Source organism: Heterodontus francisci, chromosome 20 (genome assembly GCF_036365525.1).
Source record: "Heterodontus francisci isolate sHetFra1 chromosome 20, sHetFra1.hap1, whole genome shotgun sequence".
NCBI lineage: Eukaryota > Metazoa > Chordata > Chondrichthyes > Heterodontiformes > Heterodontidae > Heterodontus > Heterodontus francisci.
Window position 1 is genome coordinate 76,395,420 of NC_090390.1, and position 15,409 is coordinate 76,410,828.

Here is a 15,409-nt window from a genome sequence, read left to right on the forward strand (position 1 = left end):
CTGAGGTGTTTAAAATGTTAAAAGGATTCAATAAAATAGATACAGTGAAACTATTTCCCCCCAGTGAGAGAAACAAGAATGTGGGGACATAATCTCATCGTTAGAGCTTGGTCATTCAGGAGAGAAGTCAGGAAGCATTTTTTCACAAAATGGGGAATGGAAACCTGGAATTCTCTTCTCCTAAAAGGCAGTGGATTGCTGCGTCAATTGGAGTGTTCAAAACTGAGATGATAGATTTTTGTTAGTCGGCCTATCCAGGGATAAGGAGTTAAGGTGTGTAAATGGAGTTGAGGTCCAGATCAGATATGATCTAATCGAATGGCGGAACAGGCTAGACGGGCCTACTTTTCTCCTTATGCTGTGCATCCTCTCAGGGTCCAAAGTAAACAGAGACCATCTCATCACAGTAAGATGCTGAGCTTCCAGATCATACCCAGGGAAATGAATAACTAATCTGACTTTAATCAGTTCAGCAGCAGTGGATCAGAACAGAACAGAGATTGTCAAAACAAAACTGCAATTCAGTATTGACACAAACACAGTTCAAATTTAACAGCTGGCTTCACATCTGTGGAGCATGAAATAGAAATTAACCCTCCTTTCCCAATGCAAAATTTAAAATGTGGTAAAATACAAAGGACAGCATAAATAATGTAGGTTTGGTGTGGAAGACATGTGGATGGTGTTTTATGGAGAAAAGAAAACTATGCAAACAGGAGATAAAGGGGCACATTTCAGATCTTTTATTGCTGCAACATCTTCAGATACAGTCGACTGGAACTATTTCATCTTGCCAAACTAGAAAAAGCAGTTGTCTGTCAGCAAACTTCAGTTAAAGATCACCAGACATGTATTTCTTTATTCCAGCCATTAAACAACTACAACTTTTATTTATACCTCTTATGCAGTTTCACAGGCGTGTAATCAGACAAAATGTTACACCAAGCCACATAAGGAGGTATTAGAGACAGATGACCAAAAGCTTGGTCAAAGAGGTCGGTTTTAAGGAGCCCCTTAGGGAGGAGAGAGGTGGAGTGGAGAGGAGGAGCGGGAGGAAGGCAGAACAGTTTAGGGAGGGAATTCCAGAGCTTAGGGCCTTGGCAGCTGAAGGCACAGCCACCAATGGTGGAACAATTACAAATGGGGATATGCAGGATTAGGCTGCATACTGCACTGTATGCAACATCTGCCATCATAATGTGCTCCGATTGACTGCTTTTCCATATAGTCATTTGACTGTTACATAGAATTACATTACATAGAACTTACAGCACAGAAATAGGCCATTTGGCCCATTGATCTGTGCTGGTGTTTTTGCTCCATATGAGCCTCCTCCCACCCTACTTCATCTAACCCTATCAGTATATCCTTCTATTCATTTCTCCCTCAGGTACTTATCAAGCTTCTCCTTAAATGACTGTTGACGATTTAGTTAATCCTTTCATTACCCCTCCCTGTAATATTATTACTTGTTCCTTTGACGTGTGAACTATTGTAAGACTCACAGGACTACAAGCAATATCCAAAGAAAATGTTTTTTTTTATTATAACCTAACTATAACACATATATACAAACAGTTTCTGCATGAGCCACATCTAAACACATCTCACTCTGTTGGGTTACACTCACAACTCCCTGGTCATATGTGGCGCGACATCGCTTCCTCTGGTGACGTTCAATTACAGCTTCTTAAGGTCATCCCACAACACTCCCGATTCCTTTAATCTCAATGGAACATTGACCACGTGATTCATTGTGACATAACAAATTGGGAAAAAACAATCCATAGTCTTACATTGGTTACCTGTTCACTGTGAAGGTGTTTAGGTTTAGGAGGTCTTCAGACACAGATTCATCGCAGCGCTTTCAACAGAATGATTTTATTGCAGGACAACCAGTTCAAGTTACTACACGCTCAAAATATCCAGTAACTCTGCCTGCCAGGCTGCATACATTAAGTTTTGCATAACCTAGATTAAACGATTGATAACAGTACTAGAATTAATTTCTATGGAAGTGTCTTGGGGATGTTCTCCTATATTAAAGGTGCTATATAAATGAAGGTTATCAATCCTATCCTATGTAATAATATCCTGGGGAGGAGAGTACTTTGGAGGATTGTCATCTCTAATGTGAACAGGTCTTTAGCCAAAAACCTCAGATAACTTCAATAAAGTTTTGTTGGTTTCTGAGTAGGGTTACCAATCCTACAGGATTGCCCCGGTACTGTAGGAATTCAAATTAATTTCCGGACCCTTCTGCAACCAACCCGGGGGGGAAAATCATAGGGGCATTGAACAAAATTATGCGTTTTTCCATTTTCTTTGAAGACTTTTGTTTAATCATCTTCCCACTCCTTTTCCCCATAGCCCCGCAAATTTTTTCTCTTCAGATAATTAACCAATTCCCTTTTGAAAGCTACGATTGTATCTGTCTCCACCACACTCTCAAGCAGTGCATTCCAGATCCTAACCACTTCGCTGCTTAAAAAAAGTTTTTCCTCATGTCACTTATGGTTCTTTTATAAATTTATTGGATATGGAAAAGAAATGTTCTCACAGAATGCATAGACATGGAATAACAAGCTACAACTGAGCCATTGTCCCTTTGAAAGCATTTTATTTTGTGACACTCTGACATTATTACCGTGTGCAGAACAGATCAAGATTATTTGGAAAGATAGGTAATGAAAGTTGGCTTCTCACTTGTCAGTGTTATTTGGTTGAACAGTGCATTAACACAAGGAACATCTATATGGTAATAAAGTCCATTAGTAAAGAACTCCTGACAAATGGTGCCATCATGTCTCATTGCATATTCCTCTCCTGTTCTTGTTAACATTCTTGTGACATTTAAGCGCACTAATTTTTTTTCTTTCCACCTTCAGGTGACAGACCAGAGAATTTGGCAAGAGGCCTAATCAGATAGAAAGGAGCTGAAATGCTAGCGTCGATGGACTGCATTGAATTCCAGCCTCCAGCCCCACCACCCGCGCCCAACCCCCACCCCCCCCCACCCCCACAACCACCCTCCAAGCCCCCAGCGAAGAATTGGAATACGATAAATAGCAAAATGTAGACCGGAGTGTCGAGCATGTCATTTAGCTGGGATGTGAGGGGACAAACCTGACGATGATTCATGGGTGACAGCTGTGAACGGGTCTTAAAGATATTTTTTCAATTCAGTTGCTTTATTCATGAAAAAAAATACTGTCGACCACAGATCCTTATAGATTACTCTTCATTTAATCATAGAATGATACAGCACAGGAGGCCATTCGACCCATCGCACATGTGCTGTACTTCAAAGAGAATTGCAACGTTCACACATTTTGAGAAATAGAACTGTTCGAACTTAGTGAACAATTGGATACAAACCTTTTGGCACTGGAAGATGGAAGACTTTACTGAAGACTTTTTGCCATGTGATGTTAGTTGCTGTTCTGATCATTAGTGAAGGAGAAACTTTCTTATTTTTGCAACTGGCAATCTTTACTTGTCAGGAAGGGAGAGGTGATCAAATTCTGCATTTGAAGCTCTGTTTAAAAATGAAATGGCGGAATGTGTGAGCAGCTGGCATTGAAGCAATCTGTACACCTGCTGCACACTGAATAAATGACTGGTTCTGTTATCAAATATACTGAGTCTTTTAATGTTTGTTCATCCGACTGGTGTTGGCTTATTTGCTTGTCAGCTGTACCTCAGTTGGAGCACTCTCTCACAACAACAACTATTTGTATCTATGTAGCATTTTTAACATTATAAAACTTCACAAAAGTGTTACAAAGCAAAATTTGACTGAGCCACATAAGGAGCAATTGGGGCAAAAGCTTGGACAAAGACGTAGGGTATAAGGAGCATATTAAAGGAGAAAGAGAGGTAGCGAGGTGCAGAAGTTTATGGAGGGTATTCCAGAGCTTAGGGCTTTGGCAGCTGAAGACACAGCTACCAATTGTGAAGCAATTAAAGCCAGGGATGCTCAAGAGGCCAGAATTGGAGGAGTGCAGATATCTTGGAGGGTTGCAGGGCTGGAGGAGATTACAGAGATAGGAAGGGGTGAGGCCATGGAGGAATTTGAAAACAAGGATGAGAATTTTAAAATAGAAGCATTGCTTAACTGGGAGCCAAGGTAGGTCAGCAAGTAGAGGGGTGATGGGTGAATGGGATTTTGTGTGGGTTAGGATACAGGCAGCCGAGCTTTACATGAACTCAAGTTTACGGAGGGTAGTATGTGGGAAGCTGGACAGGAGTGTGTTGGAATAGTCAAGTCTAGAGATAACAAAGGCAAGGTTGTCAACAGCAGATGATCTGAGGCGGGATCTGAGTTAATCGATGTTACGGTGTTGGAAATAGGCAGATATGTGGTCGGAATCTTATCTTGGGGTTAAGTATGACACCATGGTTGCACACGGTCTGGTTCAACCACAGACAGTTGCCAGAGAGAGTGATGGAGTCGGTAGCTAGAGAACAGAGTTTGGAGTGGCAACTGAAGACAATGGCTTCAGTCTTCCCAATATTTAATTGGAGGAAATTTCTGACCATCAATTACTGGAGGTCAGACAAGCAGTCTGATTACTTAGTGACAAGGGAAAAGTTGAGAGTGATGGTGGCGAGGTAGAGCTGGACGTGATGAGCATACATGTAAAAACCAATGTGTTTTCAGATGATGTCATTGAGGAGCAGCAATGTAGATGAGATATAGAAGTGGACCAAGGATAGATTCTTGGGGTCTCAGATCAGAAGGTGATGGGTTCAAGACCCACTCCAAAAACTTGAGCACAGAATCAAGGCTGATATTCCAGTGGAGTACTGTGAGAGTACTGTGCTGTTGGAGGTGCTGTCTTTCAGCTAAGAGGTTAAACCAAGGCCCCAATTGCCCTCTCAGGTGGATGTAAGACATCCCATGGTACTTTTTTTGAAGAAGAGCAGAAGGTGGGGGGTGGTGGAGGTGGTGGGTGGGTGGGGTGGGGGGGGGTCTATCCCTGGTGTCCTGGCCAAATTTATTTATCCAATTCTATTTTGAAAGTTAATGTTGAATCTGCTTCTGCCACCCTCTAAAAGACAGTGCATTCCAGATCAGAATAACTTGCTGAGTTAAAAAAAGTCTCCTTATCTCCCCACTCTTCAGTTCTTTTGGAAATTGTCTTAAAGCTGTGTCCTCTGGCTACTAACCTTCCTGCCAGTGGAAATAGTCTCTCTGTATTTACTCTATCAATACCCTTCATAATTTTGAACACCTCTATTAAATCTCCTGCTAATCTTCTCTGTTCTAAAGAGAAAAATCCCAGGTTTTCTAGTTCCGCCACATAGCTGAAGTCCCTCATCCATGGTACCATTCTAGTAAATCTCCTCTGCACCCTCTCCAACAGCCTCAAAGCACTGACTGGTGGGACTAGAGGGTCCACGTCTTGATTCTTCCCAAGGTAGATATAGCACTCTCATACTGTCCTCTTCAGGGAGGATTACAGATCTCTTCCGTCACCAAAGAACACAGCAAGACGAAATGGTATAGATTCAGGATTGCAAAGGGAAAGTTTGCAGCAAAGGCCAGGAAGTGTTTCTATGCACAGAGGGTGATCAACAGCTGGAGCAAGCTGTCAGCAAAGGCCAGTTGTGACCATGTCAGTGGTTCACCTGAGAAGTCAATGAGAATTATAATGGGAAGACAGTGGGGTTGACATTCTCGAATGATGAGCTTGAATTGTCCAAAGGGCTTTCTTCATCTGAACAATCTCACTGCTGTCTGTGGAACCTTACTGTGTTAGGGTTGCCAACTCTGCTTGGATGTATTCCTGGAGGTTTCATCACACCTGCTACTTCCAACTATCTTACCTAATATTCCCAGCCTCACCTCCAATATTTTTATGACTAACAAGAAAAAATGCTTGAAGAAAACAAAAAGAAGCATTTTTTATTTGAATGGCCCTATGATTTTTCTCCTGGGTTACTCACAGCAGTGTCCAGGAGCTTAATCTTCTCAATTCCTGGAGACTCCAGGGCATTCCAGGAGGGTTGGTAACTTTATAATGTGTGCAAATTGGCTGCTGCTTTTCCCTAAGTGGCAACACGGACCACATTACAAAAGTAAGTCATCAGCTTTGGGACATCCTGAGGATGTGATAAGACACTGTGTAAAATGTAAGGTCTTTTTTTATTAGTTCATGGGATGTGGGCGTCGCTGGCCAGGCCAGCATTTATTGCCCATCCATAATTGCCCTTGAGAAGATGGTGGTGAGCTGCCTTCTTGAACTGCTGCAGTCCATGTGGTGTAGGTACACCCACAGTGCTGTTAGGAAGTGAGTTCCAGGATTTTGACCCAGTGACAGTGAAGGAACGGCAATATATTTGCAAGTCAGGAATGTGGGTGGCTTGGAGGGGAGCTTGCAGGTGGTGGTGTTCCCATGCATCTGCTGCCCTTGTTCTTCTAAGTGGTAGAGGTCGCGTGTTTGGAAGTTGTTGTTGAAGCAGCCTTGGCGAGTTGCTTAGTGCATCTTGTAAATGGTACACACCGCAGCCACCGTATGCCAGTAGTGGAAGGAGTGAATGGCCTACTCCTGTTCCTGTGATTTGACATTGCAACTGAAGGATGGCACCACTAACAATGCAGCACCCCTTCAACACTGCTCTGAAATGCCTGCTGAGATTATGGACACATCTCCCAGTGGGGCTCTGGAACCTGCAACATTCTGACTCAAACGGAACTGAGACATAATTTTTCAATCAACCATAGTAAAAAGTGTAAAGAATCCAAAACCACTTCAAAATCTAGACAAACATTTGTTTCTGAATCAATGATTTCAATATTAAGTTCATGTTTCTATTAATTACAAATCTGAGAGATTCCCCAAGGAAATAGTGTTGAACAAATGATTATCTATCTCAGAAATATGCGCTGCTCAGTGATGCACTCATTTCCAGAAATTAGATTAGAAATGATCATTTACTGCAGTGAATCACATGCAGGAGAGGAGAGGGAAGATTCTTCCACCCAATTTTCAGGTGATATTCAGAAGATGAAGGGCAGAAGATGGGATAGGAACCCATTACAATGGATCTCCGCCCATTTTTACAGCATAGGATTTTCTGATGGAACTGCTAGAAGTGCCAGCTCTAAAATAGAGGGCAAATGAGACCCATCCTGAGGTACATTATTCCCAAAGCAAGCTGATTTCATGTCAAGGAGACACCCTCTGCAAACAAATTGTACAGCACCATAGTAAAATATAAGTGTGTATCCTTTTGAGAATTCAATAAAAACAATGGAGTTATATTGATATTCCACACCATATTTATGGTACTCTTTAATCTTTGTATGAACCACATTTCCTTTAAAATCTGTTTCGATCAAAGTTATAATTCATATCGAAACATTAAAGAAAGATACCCGATTACTGCAATCTGAAAATGCTGGCCAGACCAATAGTGAAACAGATTATTTATGACCGTTCCAACTTTAGATGTCAGTTTGCTTCCACTGTTACCTCAAGCACAGCTTGTGTGGGCTAATTAGCGACATGCTCACATCAAGCAAGGAGTGTAATAAGTCTCTTGGTTCTGTTGGTACAATATGAGTGCTAAACGAGGAAATCTTGATTAATTTTTCGATTAACTACATTTATTTATTGTTCTGAATGATTTTTCCTTGCTGCGGGTTTCATGCCTCAGTTGAGGTGTATCATCTATCAAACTGGCACCAATGGATTTGACTGATGTGATGGAACTGATGGGACATCACATAGCTGAAATGAGAAAATGCAGCAGAAGTGTTGCTAAAAAAAACACCAAAAACAATTTTGCAATGTTAGAAAGTCCATGACATTCATAAGCCTTGGCAGCTGCGTGAGTACAATTGGGTCAAACAGAAAGACAATGTTGTACTTTACTGCAGCTGTCCTGAGACAGCGGGGCTGAATCGCTTCCAGCAATCACTACACAGAGGGTGGGGAATGGAGGATGAACTCCATCGTCAGCAGGTACCCAGACAAACTTGACACCATTTGAGAATTGGTGCAAGACTTCTCCAATGCAACGTGGCACTAAAACAGCACTGATTACATCCATCATCTTCAGTTACTCAATATCATCGATCTTTGAAGGTGATTTGTCTGTTCCTCTTCCCCTGGATAGATTCTTGAAGGCCACTTTAGCTTTTCATTGCTCACCCATTCTGCACACTTGGGCAAACCATATCATTTTTCATAGAATCATACAGCAAAGGAGGAGGCCATTTGGTCCATCATATCTGCCTCATTTTTTTTGAAAGAGCTATCCCACTTTCAAAAAGGAATTGGATACATACATGAAAAGGAGACATTTACAGGGCTATAGTGAAGGAGCAGGGGAGTGAGTAATTATATCGGTCTTGGAACTGGCTAGATTGCTCTTGCAGAGAGTCAGCACAGGCTGGATGAGCCAAATGGCCTCCTTTTGTGCTGCGACCATTGGATGATTCTAAAAACTGGCAGACATGATGGGCTGAATGTTCTTCCGTGCCCTATGATTCAATAGTAAGTAGGATGAAGTTGCCTAGGCTTTCAAGGATGGAGGGATAGGGCTCAGGGGGCTTCATATGATTGCAGGCCCCAGTTTGGACAATCATCCTTACCTTGTGTTCCGTTCTACACTTCCTTTCCAACCGAACAAACTTTCACAGCCTGAACGATGGTGAAGGATAACTAACTTCACTTGGATTACACCTCCAGCTGGCTTACAGCTGACAGCAAGTTTCCGTGACTGAATGCCTCTCCAAACACCAGACACAGGTGGTGAATGCGTACACTTCTCTCAACTTGACAAGTTGTTCTTCCTCCATGGCAAATATAAATCAGGCTTCTGCTGACTTTTTGTGTTCTTCTGAATGAGTTAGAAAATTGACAGAACGTTTATTCATGTTCTTTGCCGCGATGATGCCACTTTTCAAACTATGCTTTAGTGCGTCATCTCATTGAGAAGCAGAATGGTAAGGCCTTGCACTATTGAAATAAAGATTGATAATAAATATGAAAGAAGCTGACTGATAATACATCAGATCCTCTCAGTCTAGGTAAGAGGCAGATAACAGTCCCATGCAGTTATTTGAAGTAGAGTGGGGAGTTGTCCCAGTTTCTTGATAAACAGGCCATCCTCAACCAACATCCCAAAAGCAAAATAACCAGTCAAACATCTCATTACAGGATCTTGTGGTGCACAGCAGTCACTTCCTGGTGTATGAAACACTTTGGAACATCATGTGATAAGAACATAAGAGGAGCAGGAGGAGGCCATTCAGCCCTTCGAGTCTGCTCCGCCATTCATTAAGATCATGGCTGATCTTCTACCGCAATTTCACCTTCCTACACTATCCACATATCTCCCAATATCCAAACATCTGTCGACCTCTAGCTTTAATATACTCAATCACTGAGCATCTACAGCCCTCTGAAGCTGAGAATTCAAAAGATCGACATCCGTTTGAGTGAAGAAATTTCTCATCTCAGTCCTAAACAGCCGAGCACATATTCTGAGGCTATGACTCCTAGTTCTTAATTCCCGAACCAGGGAAAACATCCTCCCAGTATCGACCCTGTCAAGCCCCTTAGGAATTTAGTAAAACTGCAGCGAAAATAGTCCTAGTCAGTGATGCACTCATTTCCAAAAATTAGATTAGAAATGATCATTTACTGCAGTGAATCACATGCAGGAGAGGAGAGGGAAGATTCTTCCACCCAATTTTCAGGTGATATTCAGAAGATGAAGGGCAGAAGATGGGATAGGAAACCATTACAATGGATCTCCGCCCATTTTTACAGCATAGGATTTTCTGATGGAACTGCTAGAACTGCCAGCTCTAAAATACAGGGCAAATGAGACCCATCCTGAGGTACATTATTCCCAAAGCAAGCTGATTTCATGTCAAGGAGACACCCTCTGCAAACAAATTGTACAGCACCATAGTAAAATATAAGTGTGTATCCTTTTGAGAATTCAGTAGGACTAGGACTAGGAATATAGTCCTAGGGCGGCACAGTGGCGCAGTGGTTAGCACCGCAGCCTCACAGCTCCAGGGACCCGGGTTCGATTCCGAGTACTGCCTGTGTGGAGTTTGCAAGTTCTCCCTGTGTCTGCGTGGGTTTCCTCCGGGTGCTCCAGTTTCCTCCCACAAGCCAAAAGACTTGCAGGTTGATAGGTAAATTGGCCATTATAAATTGTCACTAGTATAGGTAGGTGGTAGGGAAATATAGGGACAGGTGGGGATGTTTGGTAGGAATATGGGATTAGTGTAGGATTAGTATAAATGGGTGGTTGATGTTCGGCACAGACTCGGTGGGCCGAAGGGCCTGTTTCAGTGCTGTATCTCTAGTCTAGTCTAGTCTAGTCAATTAAATCAAAGGACAATTCCCTCATCCCAGTCCAATGAAATTTCTTTATAACTATAAATCCAAGCACAGAAGGAGGCCATTCAGCCCATCATATCCATGTCTGCTCTCTGCAAGAGAGCTACTCCCATTCCCCAACCCTGCAGATTTTTTTTTCTTTTTTATTCCCTTTTGAAAACTTCCATACTTTCTAAACCAGGCACGTTCTTAGAGACCAAGCACCTGGGCAAAAGGGGAGGAAAATCAGCCCGATGGTTCTTGCCGGTTAGCTGGTGTTTCATTACGCAAGCATTGAGTATTTGTCCTGTTATCAACTATTTTCAATCCATGCAGGTTTAAAACACAGAAGGTTGAAAAGCAGGGTTGTAATCTCAGGATTACTCCCTGTGCCATGTGCTAGTGAGGATAGGAATAGGAGGATTAGGCAAATGAATGCGTGACTGAAGAGCTGGTGTAGGCAGGAGGGCTTCAGCTACTTGGATCATTGGGATCTCTTCTGGTGCAGAGGTGACCTGTACAAGAAGGACGGGTTGCATCTAAACAGGAAGGGGACCAATATCCTTGAGGGGAGGTTTGCTAGCACTACTCGGGAGGGTTTAAACTAGTCTGTCAGGGGGGTGGGACCCAAAGTAGTAGTCTCTCAGATGAGATAGTTGAGGCAAATGTAGAGGTTAAAGCAAGCAAGTCCAGTAGGCAGGCTGGGCAGGGGCAGGACAGGGAGCATGGAACGTCTGTTAGACTAAACTGCATTTAATTTAATGCAAGAAGCCTTACAGGTAAGGCAGATGAACTCAGAGCGTGGATCAGTACATGGGATTGTGATATTATAGCTATTACGGAAACATGGTTGAGGGATGGGCAGGACTGGCAGCTCAATATTCCAGGGTACCGATGCTTCCGGTTGATGTGTCAGTGGGGGAGAAGTATAGGGGATGTAGGACTACACTTAAGAAGGAAATTAGGAGGGCGAAAAGGGGCCATGAGATTTCCCTGGCAGATAACATAAAGGAGAATCCTAAAAGATTCTATAAGTATATTAAGAGTAAAAGGATGGCACGGGAGAGAGTAGGTCCCCTTGAGGATCAGTGCGGTAATCTATGTGTGGAGCCATGGGAAATGGGCGAGGTCTTAAATGAATACTTCTCGTCTGTATTTACCGTGGAGGTGGTCATGGAAGCTAGTGTGTTCAAGGGAGGGAACAGAGATATCCTGGAGCATATCAACATTATAAAGGAGGAAGTGTTGGAGGTTTTGAAGCGGTGAATAAACCGTCAGGGCCTGACCAGATGTATCCTAGGATGCTATGGGAAGCAAGTGAGGAGATTGCTGGAGACCTGGCAGAGATTTTTGTATCATCGTTAGCCACAGGTGAGGTACCGGAAGACTGGAGGATAGCTAATGTTGTGCCTTTATTTAAGAAGGGCAGCAGGGATAAGCCAGGGAACGACAAACAGGTGAGCCTTACATCAGTGGTGGGAAAGTTATTGGGAGGGGTTCTGAGAGACAGGATTTATATGCATTTGGAAAGGCATGGTCTGATTAGGGATAGTCAGCATGGCTTTGTGCGTGGGAAATCATGTCTCACGAATTTGATTGAGTTTTTTGAGGAGGTGACCAAGAGGATTGACGAGGACTGGGCAATGGACCTCGTCTACATGGACTTTAGCAAGGCCTTTGACAAGGTCCTGCATGGTAAGCTGGTCCAGAAGGTTCGAACACATGGGATCCAGGGTGAGCTAGCAAATTGGATACAAAATTGGCTTGGTGATAGGAGGCAGAGGGTGGTAGTGGAGGGTTGTTTTTCAGATTGGAGGCTGGTGACCAGTGGTGTGCCGCAGGGATCGGTGCTGGGCCCTCTGCTGTTTGTCATATATATTAATGACTTGGATGTGAATGTAAGGGGCATGATTAGTAAGTTTGCAGATGACACCAAAATTGATGGTATAGTGGACAGTGAAGAAGGTTGTCTAAGGTTACAACAGAATATAGATAAATTGGAAAAGTGGGCAAGCGATTGGCAAATGGAATTTAACGCAGACAAGTGCAAAATTATGCATTTTGGGAAATTAAACCAGGGCAGGACATATACAGTGAATGGCAGAGCACTGGGGAGTGTTGTTGAGCAGAGAGACCTTGGGGTACAAGTACATAGTTCCCTGAAAGTGGCAACACAGGTAGACAGGGTGGTGAAGAAGGCATATGGCATGCTTGCCTTCATTTGCTGAGGTATTCAGTACAAGAGTTGGGACGTCATGTTACAGTTGTACATAAAGTTGGTTAGGCTGCATTTGGAGTACTGTGTGCAGTTCTGGTCGCTGCACTACAGGAAAGAGTGATTAAGCTCGAGAGGGTGCAGAAAAGATTCACAAGGATGTTACCTGGTTTGGAGGGCTTGAGTTATAAAGAGAGATTGGATAGGCTGGGTCTGTTTTCCCTGGAGCGAAGGAGGCTGAGAGGGGACATGATAGAGGTATATAAAATTATGAGAGGCATAGATAGGGTAGATAGCCAGAGTCTGTTTCCCTTAGTAGGGGTGACTAAAACTAGAGGGCATAGATTTAAGGTGAGAGGGAGGAGGTTTAAAGGGGATCAAAGGGATAAATTTTTCACACAAAGAATAGTGGGTATCTGGAATGAGCTGCCTGAGGAGGTGGTGGAGGCAGGAACAGTAGCAACATTTAAGAGGCATCTGGACAGGTACTTGAATGAGCAAGGCATAGAGGGATATGGAATTAATGCAGGCAGGTGGAATTAATATAGATAGGAATTATGGTCGGCATGGACGCAGTGGGCTGAAGGGCCTGTTTCTATGCTATACGACTCTGACAAAGATCCCATCTTCAATGAGGAGGGAGCGCAGCACATCAGTGCAAACGACAAGGCTGAAGCATTTGCATTCATCTTCAGCCAGACGAGCCAAGTTGATGATCCATCTCGGCCCCCTCCTGAAGTCACCAGCATCACAGATGCCAGTCTTCAGCCAATTCGATTCACTCCGCGTGATATCAAGAAACGACTGAAGGCACTGGATACTGCAAAGGCTAGGCGCCCTGAGAACATTCCAGCAATAGTACTGAAGATTTGTGCTCCAGAACTTGCCGCGCCCCTAGCCAAGCTGTTCCAGTACAGCTACAACACTGGTATCTACCTGGCAATGTGGAAAACTGCCCAGGTATGTCCTGTGCACAAAAAGCAGGACAAGTCCAACCCGTCCAATTACTGCTCCATCACTCTACTCTCAAATCATCAGTAAATTGATGGAAGGTGTCATCAACAGTGCTATCAAATGGCATATGCTTAGCAACAACCTGCTCAGTGACGCTCAGTTTGGGTTCCGCCAGGGCCACTCAGCTCCTGACCTCATTACAGCCTTCATTCAAACATGGACAAAAGAGCTGAACCCAAGTGGTGAGGTGAGAGTGACTGCCGTTGACATCAAGGCAGCATTTGGCTGAGTATGGCATCAAGGAGCCCTGGAAAAACTGGAGTCAATGGGAATCAGGGGGAAAACTCTACTCTGGTTTGAGTCATACCTAGCGCAAAGGAAGATGGTTGTGGTTGTTGGAGGTCAATCATCTCAGCTCCAGGACATTACTGCAGGCGTTCCTCAGGCCCAACCATCTTCAGCTGCTTCATCAATGACCTTCCCTCCACCATAAGGTCAGAACAGGTGGATGAGGGTAAAGCAGTGGATGTGGTGTATATGGATTTCAGTAAGACGTTTGATAAGGTTCCCCACGGTAGGCTATTGCAGAAAATACGGAAGTATGGGGTTGAAGGTGATTTAGAGCTTTGGATCAGAAATTGGCTAGCTGAAAGAAGACAGAGGGTGGTGATTGATGGCAAATGTTCATCCTGGAGTTTAGTTACTAGTGGTGTACCGCAAGGATCTGTTTTGGGGCCACTGCTGTTTGTCATTTTTTATAAATGACCTGGAAGAGGGTGTAGAAGGGTGGGCTAGTACATTTGCGGATGACACGAAGGTCGGTGGAGTTGTGGATAGTGCCAAAGGATGTTGTAGGGTACAGAGGGACATAGATAGGCTGCAGAGCTGGGCTGAGAGATGGCAAATGGAGTTTAATGCGGAAAAGTGTGAGGTGATTCACTTTGGAAGGAGTAACAGGAATGCAGAGTACTGGGCTAATGGGAAGATTCTTGGTAGTGTAGATGAACAGAAAGATCTTGGTGTCCAGGTACATAAATCCCTGAAAGTTGCTACCCAGGTTAATAGGGCTGTTAAGAAGGCATATGGTGTGTTAGCTTTTATTAGTAGGGGGATCGAGTTTCGGAGCCACGAGGTTATGCTGCAACTGTACAAAACTCTGGTGAGACCGCACCTGGAGTATTGCGTGCAGTTCTGGTCGCCGCATTATAGGAAGGATGTGGAAGCTTTGGAAAGGGTGCAGAGGAGATTTACTAGGATGCTGCCTGGTATGGAGGGAAGGTCTTACGAGGAAAGGCCTTACGAGGAAAGGCTGAGGGACTTGAGGTTGTTTTCGTTGGAGAGAAGGAGGAGGAGAGGTGACTTAATAGAGACATATAAGATAATCAGAGGGTTAGATACGGTGGATAGTGAGAGTCTTTTTCCTCGGATGGTGATGGCAAACACGAGGGGACATAGCTTTAAGTTGAGGAGTGATAGATATAGGACAGATGTTAGAGGTAGTTTCTTTACTCAGAGAGTAGTAGGGGCGTGGAACGCCCTGCCTGCAACAGTAGTAGACTCTCCAACTTTAAGGGCATTTAAGTGGTCATTGGATAGACATATGGATGAAAATGGAATAGTGTAGGTCAGATGGTTTCACAGGTCGGCGCAACATCGAGGGCCGAAGGGCCTGTACTGCGCTGTAATGTTCTAATTCTAAGTGGGGAGGTTCGCCGATGATTGCGCAATGTTCAGCACCATTTGCGACTCCACAGATACTGAAGCAATCCATGTAGAAATGCAGCAAGACCTGGACAATATCCAGGCTTGGGCTAATAAGTGGCAAGTAACATTCATGCCACACAAGTGCCAGACAACGGCCATCTCCAACATCAGAGAATCTAACCAT